Here is a 15,150-nt window from a genome sequence, read left to right on the forward strand (position 1 = left end):
ATGTGGACTGTAGTGGACATTTTTAGAAATTGTGAAAGCATAAAAAACAACAGAAGCTTTTTTGTTTTTTTTAATTGAAAAAACACAGAATATAAATAATACTTATTTTAAAATGTCTTTCAGAGAGCTAAATTTACTCTGTTAATTTAAGAACATAAATCACATGACATTTAAATTATTTGATCATAAATTATACTGATTGGTCTCTTTTCAGATACGATGGCCCAGGGAAAATATTGAGAATATATAACAAAGTTCCTTTTTATTTATTTTAAATACAAAATTTTAAAGTAAAAATATCTTTAACCATTTTATGTTAACATATTTTTTAGGTCTTAACATCTCTAGCTAAAGCATCTTGTGGTATTGTACAATGGGCATGACATTAAGATCCATCTTAAACTCAAGTGGCCTGGATTCAAGCCTCATTTTCTATTTACGCTTATTAGACAAGGCCCTTAAAATCCTTGGACTACAGCATCATTAGCTGAAAAATGGGAGTTAAAAATCTCCACCTACCTCACAGAGCAGTGGCAGATGCAACAGAGAGAGTGTATGGGAAAATACTCTTAAGCTTTAAAGTACTGTTATCACTTAGTATCAGAAGTCACATTTAGACACGTGGTCCCAGACAAGATGGTGTAGACTCACTTTCCCCTGTTCCTCCCCTCTAAGTACCCTGAAAATAACTCAACAGACAATCATAAAAAAAAACTGGAAAGGTGGAAAAGAAGGCAGATTGGCTAGGGACCTCAGCATTTGAAGACACCACAGTGAGTTGCCAGTGGCTTCTTTTTGTCTTTTATATATCTTAAATGGGGCTCCAGGGAGGCCTTCAGCCTGGAATATCAACAGGCATATATTAACAAAGAAGCAAGAAAACAAATGAGAAAAGCCTACTCTCTCTGGACAAAGGACCAGGAAAAGGGAAGCCTAATAAGCACCTAGGGGCAGCCTTATCCCCTCAATTCACACCCAGTGGCAGTGTTGGGCCTCTTCCACCCACAATGGTGGCATCAGAGGCCAGAAAGGCCAAGATGCCCCCCATCAGGAGTAGCAGCCTGATGTACCTACAGTGGTGGCATCAGTGGATCCCAAGCAGGTAATCCATCCCATGCCCTACACTTGCCAGTACTATATGGGCAGAGAACACAGGCAACGGGAAACATTTTCTATCCCACAGATCCAGAATCCCATATCACTACTACTGACAAAAGGCAACTCAGGGAAGAGCCTTCCACACCTTGCAGGAGGCACCAGCAGGGATGGATCAGGAGCCCTCAAGTAAGAAGAACTAAGCTAAGCAAAATAGCACTGCAAGGGCTCTGAAAACTATATTGTATTTGGAACCACAGGCTACAAAATAGGCCAGAATCTACGTACAAAATCTAAACAGGGACACTGCTTGCTAAAATAAAAGACTTTATTTTAAATGTACATTTTAAAATGTCTACATAAAAAATGTTCAGGATAAAATCAAATATAACTCATCATACCAATAACCAGGAAAATCACAAATTGGTGAGAAAAGACATTTAACTGATACCAATAACAAGATGAATAAAATACTGGAATTATCTGTCGAAGATTTTAAAGCAGCCATCATAAAATTGCATCAATAAGCAATTACAAATTTTCTTGAAACTAATGAAAAAATTAAAAACTTCAGAAAAGAAATAGAAGTTACCAAAGAAACCAAATAGAAATCATAGAAAGGAAGAACAGAATAATAGAAATTAAAATGTTGTTGAGTGGGTTCAGCAGCAGAGTGAATGTAACAGAGGACAGAATAATGAAATTGTAGACTTATCAATAGAATTTACTCAATATGAACAAAAAAGAAAAATACTGGGGAAAAAAAAAGAATAGTGCCATAGGGACCTGTAGGATAATAACAAAGAAGCTAACATTTATGTCGTCCAAGTCCCAGAAGTAGAGGATGAAGAGGGCAAGACAGAAAAAGCATTCAAAAAAAATTATGGCAAAGAATTTCCCAAACTTGGCAAAAGACATAAACCTACAGATTCAAGAAGCTAAGCAAACCCCAAAAAGGAAAGAAAAATTCACACCAAGACACAGGAAAGACAAAAAAAGTCTTAAAAGCAACTGAGAAAAGTGCCACAGTATCTATAGCAGAACAATTCAAATGACAGTGGATTTCTCATCTGAAACTATGGAGGCCAGAATGAAATGGCACACATATCTCAAGTAAGACTACTCACGGATGAAGCAAAAGCAAAGATATTCTCAGATGAAGAAAAACTAATTTGTCACTAGCAGAAGCTCTCCAAACAGAAAGTAAGTGAAAATAGGAGAAAGATCAGATTTTCAGAAAGGAAAGATCAATGGAATGGGTAAACATGGGGGTAAATATGAGAAATTATGATTCTCCCAAAGAATTTCTTAAATTGCATTTGATAGCTGAAACAAAATTATAGCAATATTTTATGTAGTACTTAATGTACGTAGAGAAAATGTTTAATACAAATATATTTAAAAAGTGGGGAGGCTAACTGGACATAATTAGAAGTAAGGTTTCTATACTTCACTCAAAGTAGTAACATGTCAATACTATAAGACTGTAATAAGTCACATACATTATTGTAAGATTCAGTCCAACCATTATGAAAACTAAAAAGTGACACATACAAATAGATTATAACTGAATCAAGGTAGAATCTTTAAGTTCAAGTAACCCATAAGAAGACTAGAGAAGAGAAAAATGTTCATGCATCACATAGGGATAGCACACAGAAAAGAGAAACGAACAAGAACCAGAGGAAACAAATAGTGAAATGGCAGACTTACATCCTAACACATCAGTAATTAATTTAAATGTAAATGGTATAAATATACCAATTAAAAGACACATATTGGAAAGATGGATTTAAAAAAATTGACCCAACTATATGCTATTTAAAACTAAAGACAAAGAGAGAATTTTAAAAGCAGCAAGAGGAAAAAAACTCCTCGCATACAACGGAAACTCTGAAAGGCTATCAGTGGATTTCTCAGCAGAAACTGCAAGTTAAGAGAGAGTGGGATGATATATTTAAAGTGCTGAAAGAAACAAAGCCTGCCAACAAAGAATACTTTACTTGACAAAGCTGTCCTTCAGAAAAGAAGGCGAGAGAAAGACTTTCCCAACAAAACAAAAGCTGAGGGAGTTCATCACCACTAGACCTGGCATATAAGAAATACTAAAAAGAGTTCTTCAAGCTGAAATGCAAGGACACTACTTAGTAACATGAAAACAAATGTTTAAAATATACATCACACTGGTAAAGGTAAATATATAGCCATATTGAGAATACTCTAATACTGTAATATGGTGATGTTTAACCACTTAACTCTCATACTGCATAAAGGTTAAAAGACAAAAGTATTAAAAAAAACTATACCTACAATAATTTGTTAATGGATACACACTGTAAAAAGAGGCAAATTGTGACATCAAAAATATAAAATATAGGGGGAGGGAGTAAAAGTGTCGAGTTTTTGTATATGATCAAAGTTAAGTTCTTATCAGCTTAAAATAAACAAAGAAAGATAGAGGGAAAGAAAAGAGCAAGGAAACTACAAAATAGAAAACAATAAGATGGTATGATTAAGTCCTTACCTAACAATAATTACTTTAAATGTAAATGAATTAAATTCTCCAATCAAAAGACAGAGGGGCTGAATGGATTTAAAAAACAAGACCCAAGTATATGCTGCCTCAAAAGACTCAGTTAAGCTTTATGAACACAAACAGGCTTAAAGTGAAGAAATAGGAAAAGATATTTGATGCAAATGGAAACCAAAAGAGAGCAGGTGTAGCCACACTTGTGTCAGACAAAATAGACTTTAAATCAAAAACTTTAACAAGAGACAAAGAAGGTCATTACATCATGATAAAGGGGTGAATTCAATACGAGGATATAACAATTGTAAATATATGTGCACCTAACATCAGAGCACCTAAATATATTAAGTAAATACTAGTAAGTCTAAAGGGAGAAATAGACACCAATACAATAATAGTAGGGGACATCAATATCTTGCTTTCAACAATGGGTAGATCATCCAGACAGAACATCAATAAGGAAACACTGGACTTGAGCTATACTTTAGAACAAATGGACTTAACAGACATATACAGAACATTCTATCCAACAGCAGCAGAATACACATTCTTCTCTAGTGCACACAGAACATTCTCTAGGATACATCATATTTTAGGTCATGAAATGAGTTTAAGATAATGGAAGAATACTGAAATCACACCAAGTATCTTCTCTGACCACAATGGCATAAAACTAGAAATTATTAAGAGAAGGAAAACTGGAAAATTCACAAACATGTGGAAATTAAACAACACACTCCTGAAAAACCAGTGGATCAAAGAAGAAATCAAAAGGAAAATAAAAAAATATCTTGAAACAATTGAAAACGGAAGCCCAACTTACTAAAAACTTACGGGACACAGCAAAAGAAGTGCTAAGAGAAAAATTTATAGTGATAAATGCTTACATTAAAAAAAAAAGAAATCTCAAATAAACAACCTAACTTTCACCTCAAGAAACTAGAAAAAGAATAACAAACTAAGCCCAAAGTTAGCAGAAGGAAGGAATTAACAAAGATCAGATCAGCCATAAATAAAATGGAGACCAGAAAAATAATAGAAAGATCAATGAAACTAAGAGCTAGTTTTATGAAAAGATAAACAAAACTAAACTTTTAGTTAGATCAAACAAGAAAAAAGAGAGAATACTCAAATAAATTCATAATTGAAAGAGGAGACATCACAGAAATATGAAGGCTCATTAAGAGACTACTATCAAAAATTATATGCCAACAAATTGGATAATCTACAAGAAATGGATAAATACCTGTAAGCATACAATCTATCAAGACTGAATCATAAAGAAAGATGTGAACAGACAAATAATGAGTAAAGATATTGAAGCAGTAATTAAAAACTTCCCAACAAAGAAAAGCCCAGGAACAGATGGCTTCACAGGTGAATTCTACCAAATAAAGAAGAATTATTACCAATCCTTCTCCAACTCTTCCAAAAAGTTGAAGAGGAGGGAACACTCCCAAACTCATTTTACGAGGCCAGCATTACCCCGATCCCAAAGATAAGGAAAATTATAAGAAAAGAAAATTACAGGCCAACATCCCTGATGAATATAGATGCAGAAATTCACAACGAAATACTAGCAAGTCAAATTCAACAGCACATTAAAGGATTATATACTCTCATCAAGTGAGATTTGTCACTGGGATTCAAGGATGGTTCAACATATGTTAATCAATAAATGTGACATACCACATTAATAGAATGAAAGATAAAAATCATATGAACATCACAATAGATGTACAAAAAACATCCAACAAAATTCAACATCCTTTCATGATAAAAAGTCTGAATAATTTGGGCATAGAAGGAATGTACTTCGATATAATAAAAGCAATGTACGACAAGCCCACAGATAACATTATTCACAGTGGTGAAAAGTTGAAAATTTTTCCTCTAAGATCAGGAATAAGACAAGGTGCCCATCCTTACCACTCCATTTAACATATTACTAGCTGTCCTAACCAGAGAAACTAGGCAAGAAAAAGAAATAAAAGGCATTAAAATTGGCAAAGAAGTAAAATTGTCTCTGCAAATTATATGATTTTATATAGAGAAAATCATACAGACTCCACCAAAAAAAATTCTTAGAACTAATCAACAAATTTAGTAAAGTTGCTAGATACAAAAATAACAAATAAAAATCAATTGCATTTCTATACACTAACAATAAATCATCTAAAAAAGAAATAACACAATCCCATTTGCAATAGCATCAAACACAATGAAAACTAAAGAATAAATATAAGATGGTGAAAGTTCTGTACACTGAAAACTATAAGACACTGATGAAAGAAATTGAAGAAGAATCATATAAATAAATACATAATTGTAAATATATAAATATAAACATGTAAATGAATATAAAACACAGGAAAGATATCCTGTGCTTATGAATGGAAGAACTAACATTGTTAAAATGTCTATGCTACCCAGAGCCATCTATAGATTCAATGTAATCTCTATCAAAATTCCAATGGCATTTTTTACAGAATAGAAAAGCAATCCTAAAATTTGTGTGGAATGATCAAAGACTCTGAATAGCCAAAGCAACCTAGAGAAAGAAAAGCAAAACTGGAGGCATCACATTTTCTGATTTCAAACTGCGTTACAGAGCTAAAGTACAAAACACTTGGTACTGGCATAAAAACAGACACACAGACAAATGGAATAGAATTCAAGAGTCCAGAAATAAATCCATGCATTTATGGTCAACTAACATATGATAAGGGAGCCAAGAATACTTAATGGGGAAAACATAGTGTCTTCAATAAGTGGTGTCGAGAAAACTGGATATTCACATGCAGAAAAATGAAACTGGACCCCTATCTTACACTATTCACAAATTAACTCAAAATGGATTAAAGACTTAAACATAAGACCTGCAACCACAAAACTCCTAGAAGAAAACATAGGAAAAACTCCTTGACACTGATCTTGGATTTTTGGATATAACACAAAAAGCACAAGCAACAAAATAAAAATAAACAAATGATATTACACCAAACTGAAAAGCTTCTGCAAAGCAAAAGAAATAATCAACAAAATGAAAATGTAATCTGTGGAATGGCAGAAAATATTTGCAAACCATTTATCTAAAAAGGGGTTAATATCTAAAATACATAAGAAAGTCAGACAACTCAACAGCAAATATCCCCAAATAATCCAATTTAAAAATAAAGCAAAGAACCTGAATAGACATTTTTCCAAAGAAATACAAATGGCTAACAGGTATATGAAAAAGGGCTCAACATTACTAATCATCAGGAAAATGCAAATCAGAATGATAAGGAGATATCACTTCATCTGTTAGAATGGTTATTATCAAAAAGAGAAGAGATATCAAGTGTTGGCAAGGATGTAGAAAAAAGAGAACCCTTGTGCACTGTTGGTGAGAATGTAAATTGGTACAGCTGCTATGGAAAACAGAATGGAGGTTCCTCAAAAAAATTAAAAATAGAATTAAATTAGAAAAATTAAACAATAGAACTAAACTAAATTAAATTAAATTAGAATTTAAAATATGATCCAGCAATTCCATCTCTGGGAATATACCTGAAGGAAATTGAATCACTACTAGAAGAGACATCTGCACTCCCATGTTCATTGCAGCTTTATTCACAATAGCCAAGACATAGAAAAAACCCTAAGTGTCCGTTGATCGATGAATGGATAAAGAAAATGTGATGTATATATACAATGGCATATTATTTAGCCATAAAAAAGAAGGAAATCCTGTCACTTGTGACAACATGGATGGACCTTGAGGGCATTAAGCATAAGTCAGACCGACAAATACTGTATGATCTCACTTATATGTGGAATCTATAAAACCCAAACTCATAGAAATAGAGAGTAGAATGGTGATTGCCAGGGGCTGGAGAGTGTGGGAAAGGGGGAGATGTTGGTCAAAAGGTACAAACTTCCAGTTATAAGATGAATTAGTTCTGGGGATCTAATATACATCACAGTGACTAAAGTTAATAGTACTGTATTGTATACTTGAAAGTGGTTAAGGGAGTAAATCTTAAATGTTCTCACCTCCCCCCCTACACACAAAGGTAATTACATGAGTTGATGGATGTATTAACTAAGCTTATCATGTGAATCATTTCACACTATATATGTGTGTCAAATTATCACATTGTATACCTTAAACTTACACCATTTTATATGTCAATTATATCTCAATAAACCTGAGAAAAAAATACATGTAAAGAAAAGTGTTTTTAAATTTCCAAGTATGGAGAATATTTTAGTTATCTTTTTACTGATATATAATTAAAGTTTTCTGTAATACAGGAATGTCATCTTTGGAATTTGTCGAGACTTGCTCTATTGACTCCTATGTGCTCAATGTTTGTAAAGTACTCTGTGTGCTTGAAAGTATATTCTCCATTTGTTAAGTGCAGTGTCTATATGTGTCTTTGGGATCAAGGTTACTCTCTCTGTTGTTCAAATCTTTCTTCTTATTTTTTTTTGTCTGTTTAATATATTGAGTAGTAAGAAAGGTGCATTAAATCATACACCCTGATAGTGAAGTTTTCAAATTCTCTTTTTAGATTTGTCATTTTTTTCCTTCATATATAACTTGAAGCTATTTTATGAGGTACATACAAGTTTAGAATTGCTATATCTTCCTGATTAATCAAAGCTTTTATCTATCTATATATTTTTTTTTAAAAGAATAAAGTAGGAAATATCAATCTACTCAATATTAAGCCTTACTATACAGCTATAGTAATTAAGACAGGGTGGTAATGGTGCAGAGGTAGACACATAGATGAATGGAACTCAACTGATTTCTGCCAAAGGGGCACACACAATTCAATGGAGGAAGGATAACCTTTTCAACAAACAGTGCTGAAAAAATTGGATATCCATAGGGGAAAAAAAGTGAACCTCAACCTAAACATTATGCCTTATACAAAAACTAAACTCAAAATAGATCACAGACTTAAATGCAAAATGTAAAACTATACAATTTTGGAAAAAAACACATGAGAAAATCTTTGGCATCTAGGGCTAGGTGAAGAGTTCTTAGACTTGATATTGAAAGCACAATTCATAAAAGAAAACACTGATAAATTGAACGTCATCAAAATTAAAAACATTTTCTCTGCAAAAGACCTTGTTAAGAGGATGAAAAGATGAGTTACAGATTTGAGATAATGTTTGCAAACAACATATCTGATGAAGACTTATATCTAGAATACACAAAGAACTCTCAAAACTGGATTTAAAAAAAATCTAATTAAAAATTGGGCAAAAGACAGGATCAGACGTGCCACTGAATAGGATATACAGATGGCAAATAATCACATTAAAAGATGTTCAACATCATTAACCATTAGGGAAATACAAATTAAAACCATATACAACATCATTACACACCTATCAGAATGGCTAAAATAAAAATAGTTATAACACTAAATGCTAGCAAGGATGCAGAGAAACTGGACCACTCGTTCACTGCTGGTGGAAAGGTAAAAGGGTATAGCCACTCTGGAAAATAGTTTGGCAGTTTATTATAAAACTAAAAGTTCACTTTCTATATAACCTAGCAATTGCATTCTTGGGCATTTATTCCAGATAAGAGACCTATGTTCACACAAAAACCCATATACAAATGTTTGCAGTAGCTTTATTCGTATTAGTGAAAAACTGGAAACAACTTAGATGTCCTTCAATGGATAAATGCTTAAACAAACAGTGGTACATGAAAAGTAGCAAACTATTGATACACACACTTGAATGGATTGCAATGTAATTAAATTGAGGGGGAAAAGCCAGTCTCAATGTTTACACACTGTATGATTCCATTTACATAACATTTTTGAAATAGCAAAGCAATTGAAATGGAGAACAGATTAGTGGTTGTTAAGGGTTAGAGATTGTGTAGTTGGAGAGGAAGGGTATGGCTATACAGTGGTAACACGAGGGAGTCTTTTGGTGAGGGAAGAGTTCTGAATCTTGAAGTGGTCATAGTCACGTGTAACTACGTATGTGATATAATTGCATGGAAACACACACACACGTGAGTACTTGTATAACTGGTGAAATCTGAATGAATTCTGTGGATTGCACCACTGTTAATTTCCTGGTTTTGATATGGTATTATATTTATATAAGATGTTAACATTGGGGGAGGCTTCGTGAGGGGTGTTTGGGACTTCCCTGTACATTCCTTTGTAATTTCCTGTGAACTTACAATTATTTCAAAACAGTTTTTGAAAAGTCATTTTGAAAACTTTTGAAATTACTTTGCTACTGTGCATAACAGATTTGATGATGTCAATATTATTTTTAAACTTAATGCATTGAGGAGTAGCAAGTATGTATTACTATATATTTACCATGTACTATGTGCTTATTATGTATTACGTAGTAAGTATGCATCAAGGATGGGTAGCATGCATTAAGGACAAGACATAATTCATTCCTAAGCATAAAAGTCACTTGAGCAATCAAGAACTAAAGGAGAACAATTTTATAATCTTTACATAGGTACTACTTTATAGCTACAGTAAAAATTACAGGTAGAAGGGAGAAATACATAAATTAATGCAGGAATAATATTCAAAATATTTAACAATTTTTATGGTCTGGAGGACACCAACCAATCAGAATAGACTGGGACCAACTAGAACAGATGCCAGCCATAAACAACCCAGAAGTTGCTACTGGTGCACAACAGTGGAATATCTATCCTATATGATTTATTTTGGATTAATTTATTATTTCCTCCACGTAAGATTTATATTCCTAAACTTTTGGTATTTCTTAGTACTCCTGAGCCAAAAATACCAGAAAGGGTGCTATATTATTGGATGAAGCATACTTCAAAGTGCTGTTATAGAAAATCATGACTAATACAAATAATTACAAGCTGGCAAGAAAATAAGAACTAACTGCATCAATTAAAATATTTGAAATCTTCTCATTTTTTTACAAAATACCCAAAATATCAGTATATAAACAAAACAACAAAATTATGTTATGAACAAATTAATTTGTTCATAATATTTAAAGATAAGAGCTCAACATTTGCGTATAAATGACTTTTCAATTTTAAAGTTTTTATACTTGAATAGTTAATATTTTTAGAGTCTGTTTGTATGAATTCTTCCTAGTGAAAAAATGTCAAAGTCCTTTACAAACATGATCTTAGCAGGTTTATGAGATTAGAAAAACGAATATTCAAGGGTAAAATTAATTTGGGCATATTTAATCTCAAGAAATTAGGATCACTAGATAACAATACAAATTTAATGAGAAAACAGGTCAAAGTCCCCATTTAAGGGGAAATAAACTATGCAGTCTAGAAGCAGAATTTGAACCATGAAAATCAAAGTATGCATTTCGAAATCTGTGTGTCAGTTTTATAAAACTCACTTAAGAAACAACCTGAAACTAATTAGTATTTTCTGTTACTTTAGAAAGGCAACCTCCCTCTCCTGAAAAAAAATCCATTTAATAAATATTACAAAACATTGCTTATGCTGTCTTCATTCATGTACATTTTGGACAGTTTTTTTTTTTAATAGAGTGAGTAATAGTTCAAAGCTTTAGTTAATGTCAGTTGAAATGCAGTTTTCATGGAGGTAAATGGGTTAAGATTATGTGATTTTTTTTTCTCTAGTGACATGAGAACACTCACTTATAATGCATAGATAAAGAACACAGAAATGAAGTCACCCAGTTCATACAGCTGTAACTATAACTTTGTGAGACTTTAGAGCCAGTTTAACAGAATGGAGGGGGGGAAACCTCCAATCTATTAATGTTAGGCCAGAATTAGCTAGCTGGATTTGTTCTTTTCCATCTCTCCAGGACGTCCTAGAGTAATTCAAAGCTCTTAAGGTAGGGTAACTACTCTGATTTTCTTCTCCCTTGTCGTCTATGAGGCTAATTTGTTGGCTCAGAGCACATCTGAAGGAAAGGAAAGACGCAGTTATGGAGAGCTTCTAGTGCAACAAGCACTGGCCTTCTTGCATGTGAGACTAAATCTGCATGAAATAGATATCATTCCCATTTTCCAGGTAAGAACACTTAGGCTCCAAGAAATTAAGAAACTTGCCCAAGAGCCCACAGATTGGTGTTTGGAGTAGAGCTTTCCCTGACTCCAAATCCCACACAATTTCCTCTCCTGAATGTGATAACGTAGTCCTACCGAGTTTAATCACATTTCAATTTTAAGAAAAGAATGTTCCTACCAGGCTGGCATCACTTTCAATATTAACCCTAGCTCAGTGATTCTTGTGGGATATGTCACCACTGGGAGGTCTGTGATTGGGAACGTCTCAGGAGAAACCCCACAGCACTGATCCAGAGGGTTGGGGACATATATGATGGTGGTTTACTCAGAGTTCAACCAATCCTGCATCCAAAGTGTTTAACAGTTACTGCTATTTCTGTGGCGTTTTGTAAAAGACTACATTGGCTTGCTAAACAGCACTCCCCCAAATACTAATATTAGAATCCAGTAGTAGGTGGAGACATTTTTCCGCTATGTAGACTAGTGCTAAAACTCCAGAAATGCACAGAGCTATGACAAATGCACAGAACACAATGGCTTCAGTATTTTCAACCAGAGTATGAGAGGAGGAAATATGTTTTTATGTTTAGTAGCAGTATTATCCTTCAAATAAAAAAGCAAAATGATTGCTTTAGTGTCAATAGAATAAATGGTTGTTTAACATGTATTTGTACTGAGCCATCCATGTTCCCTTTAATCCCTTGATACCAACAAGAAAATATTTGCTACTTTTTCTCTAGCCCAAGAATAATACCTCCTTCCATCTCTCTTTCACTTGGCTTCCTCTTATTATAATTGATCAAGGAATTAACTCTATGCACCTCTGTAAACAGATCTGAAGATACAGACATTTATAGATCCATATCTACATACATTTACACACGCACGTATGTACATTCATAGTAGTAGGCACACATATACAACATCATGGAATTCAATCTTGAGAGATTAAAATATAAATTATGATAATAAAGAATTTATGGTATGCAACCCAGTAAGGTCTAAAATGTACAATTTAAAAATTACTGCACTAAAATTTCTGCTTATAGGTAGGACTTCTGCTTCTAGGAGTAAGCAGCTATAACTCATGAGAAAACATAGAAAATCTAGATAAAATGTAAAAAATGAACAGTGTAAAGGGATCAGAGAACTGCTGAAACAACATGTCTAGACCGTCTAAGATGCTGAAGAGGAGAGAACTCTGGAGAGGTGAGGGAAGAATTTGCAGCTGATCTTGTTGATTCCGGGCTGTGGGAAGAATCCAGGCTTGGCCTGAGCAGAAGGCCACCGCTGGAGGTTAGAGAAACCAGCAGAGAGTTGAGGAATCTTGAGGGACTGGAGTGACAAAATATAGACCTGAGAGATCTCAAACATGACTGCCAATTATACCATGATGACATTTGTCAAATTCTGAAGCTGCAAGGTCTAGAGGCAAAAAGCTAAGCTAACACCCCTGAAAAGCACCACAGATTTTTTGGCAGTCTTGCAATACTGAGAAGAAAAATGTTTTTAAAATACTGGTGTGCAAGACCTGCCAAGGGGAAGGTCCCACATGAATGCATGAGGTCTGTGTTCATCCTGTGAACCAGATCCAGCCTGCTCTTATTTTCTGTATGGTCCATGAGCTAAGATCAGTTTATAGATTTTTAAATGGTTGAGGAAACAAAATCAAAAGAACAATATTTTGTTATGTGAAAGTACACGAAACTCAAATTCTGTGTCCATAATAAAGCTTTATTGGACACACATGCCCTTTATTCATGATTGATCTAGTCTGCTTTCGCACAATGAGTAGTTGTAAAGAGACGGGATAGCCTAAAATATTCACTATCTGACTCTTTACAGAAAATGTTTGCCAACCTGCCACAGGTTGTTGGTTGAAAACCGGATGGGCAAACACCCTAAGAATAGGAACAAACCTGGGCTGGCCCGGTGGCGCAAGCAGTTAAGTGCGTGCTCTGCTGCGGCGGCCCGGGGTTCGCCGGTTTGGATCCCGGGCGCACACCGACGCGCTGCTTGTCAAGCCATGCTGTGGCGGCGTCCCATATAAAGTGGAGGAAGATGAGCACGGATGTTAGCCCAGGGCCGGTCTTCCTCAGCAAAAAGAGGAGGATTGGCATTGGATGTTAGCTCAGGGCCGATGTTCCTCACACACACACAAAAAAATGAAAAAAAAAAAGAATAGGAGCAAACCAGAGACAGATTGGGTCCTACCAAAACTCAACCCAATATCATGTTGGCTCAACTCCAGTTTGGATTAAGATAGCTGGCCTCCACTCTATCTCCCTGGTGGAAGAAGGATAAATCGTTGCTGGAGAAAGATATCATCTTGAGCCTCTACCATGTTTCACGCATATTTTACACACATTCCAGCATTCAGCAAATTACTAACTTTGATCTGAGCTGAACTGCAATACATTTAAAGAGGCCTGACTTAACTAGCAAGCTCAACAGCAATCCATTAACATCCAACATTTTAAACAAGCCATTTTAATCTATGTTATTTAAAGAAAAGAAAAATAAAACAGAAGTAACAATATTACCTAAAAGCACTTTTCTTGGCAAGAAAACTTAAAATATGTGGCCAGAATAACAGCATTCTAACTAACTAGACGTTAGTTTTCACTGTAAAACATTCCAATAATATATGGAATACAATCTATGAATTATTTATTTTGTAGAAAATGAAAACAAATAGTAATTGACCAGTTATAAATCATTCTGAGCTTTAAGACTGTATTCTAGGACTCATTTTTCAATGACATGTGCTTCACAGACACTGGCATCATATTTTAGGCATCTACCATCCTAAGAAGACAGATAAGTGCAGATGTGGGAAGAACTGATAACATTGAAATATTATAATTATACAATATGTTATGCCTACATCTCTCCCAGGATTTTAAAATTTGACTTTAATAGCTTTTTATAACAAAAAGAACAACTCAAAGGAATGAGACAGCTGAGAAGTTCAATATGCCATAGAACTGCAAAATTGATATATTCATTTTAATTAGGATATACTAAGGTTTTATATCTGTGGCAAAAGTAAATTGTAACTCCCAGATATAAAAGACCAGGTCATTTTAATTTAGAACCTATCATAAATTGCAACACATATCTTATTGGTGTCAATGAAATGTAACCTAATTGTGCTCAAAAGTCCAGGTCACATAATAATTTTATGAGATTCATAAAAGTACACATGCAGTTGTACTACTATACATAAGGCATACAGATACAGCTACAAATATAAAATTCAATGTAGATAGTGATTAAAAACTCGATATTTATGCATTCAAATATGTACATATAAATTGTATATTCTAATTTTTAATTTAATTCAGTACTATAACTAGCTTGTGAACAGTTATCTTATAACATAGGAATAAACAATATTATCTAGATACTATCTGAGAAAGCCAGAATTATTGTTAAAATGAAAGGACTTTTAGAATTAGAGATTTTAAAAAGTTTACTTTTTAAAAAC

General features: G+C 33.9%; 1 protein-coding gene across 1 annotated transcript in view; it reads right to left on the bottom strand.

The window, feature by feature from the left end:
- MAGI2 (membrane associated guanylate kinase, WW and PDZ domain containing 2) overlaps nucleotides 1-15,150 on the bottom strand; it is a 989,343-nt gene that overhangs the window by 433,432 nt on the left and 540,761 nt on the right. The gene's annotated exons all lie outside the window — the stretch shown is intronic.

Source organism: Diceros bicornis, chromosome 3 (genome assembly GCF_020826845.1).
Source record: "Diceros bicornis minor isolate mBicDic1 chromosome 3, mDicBic1.mat.cur, whole genome shotgun sequence".
Lineage (NCBI taxonomy): Eukaryota > Metazoa > Chordata > Mammalia > Perissodactyla > Rhinocerotidae > Diceros > Diceros bicornis.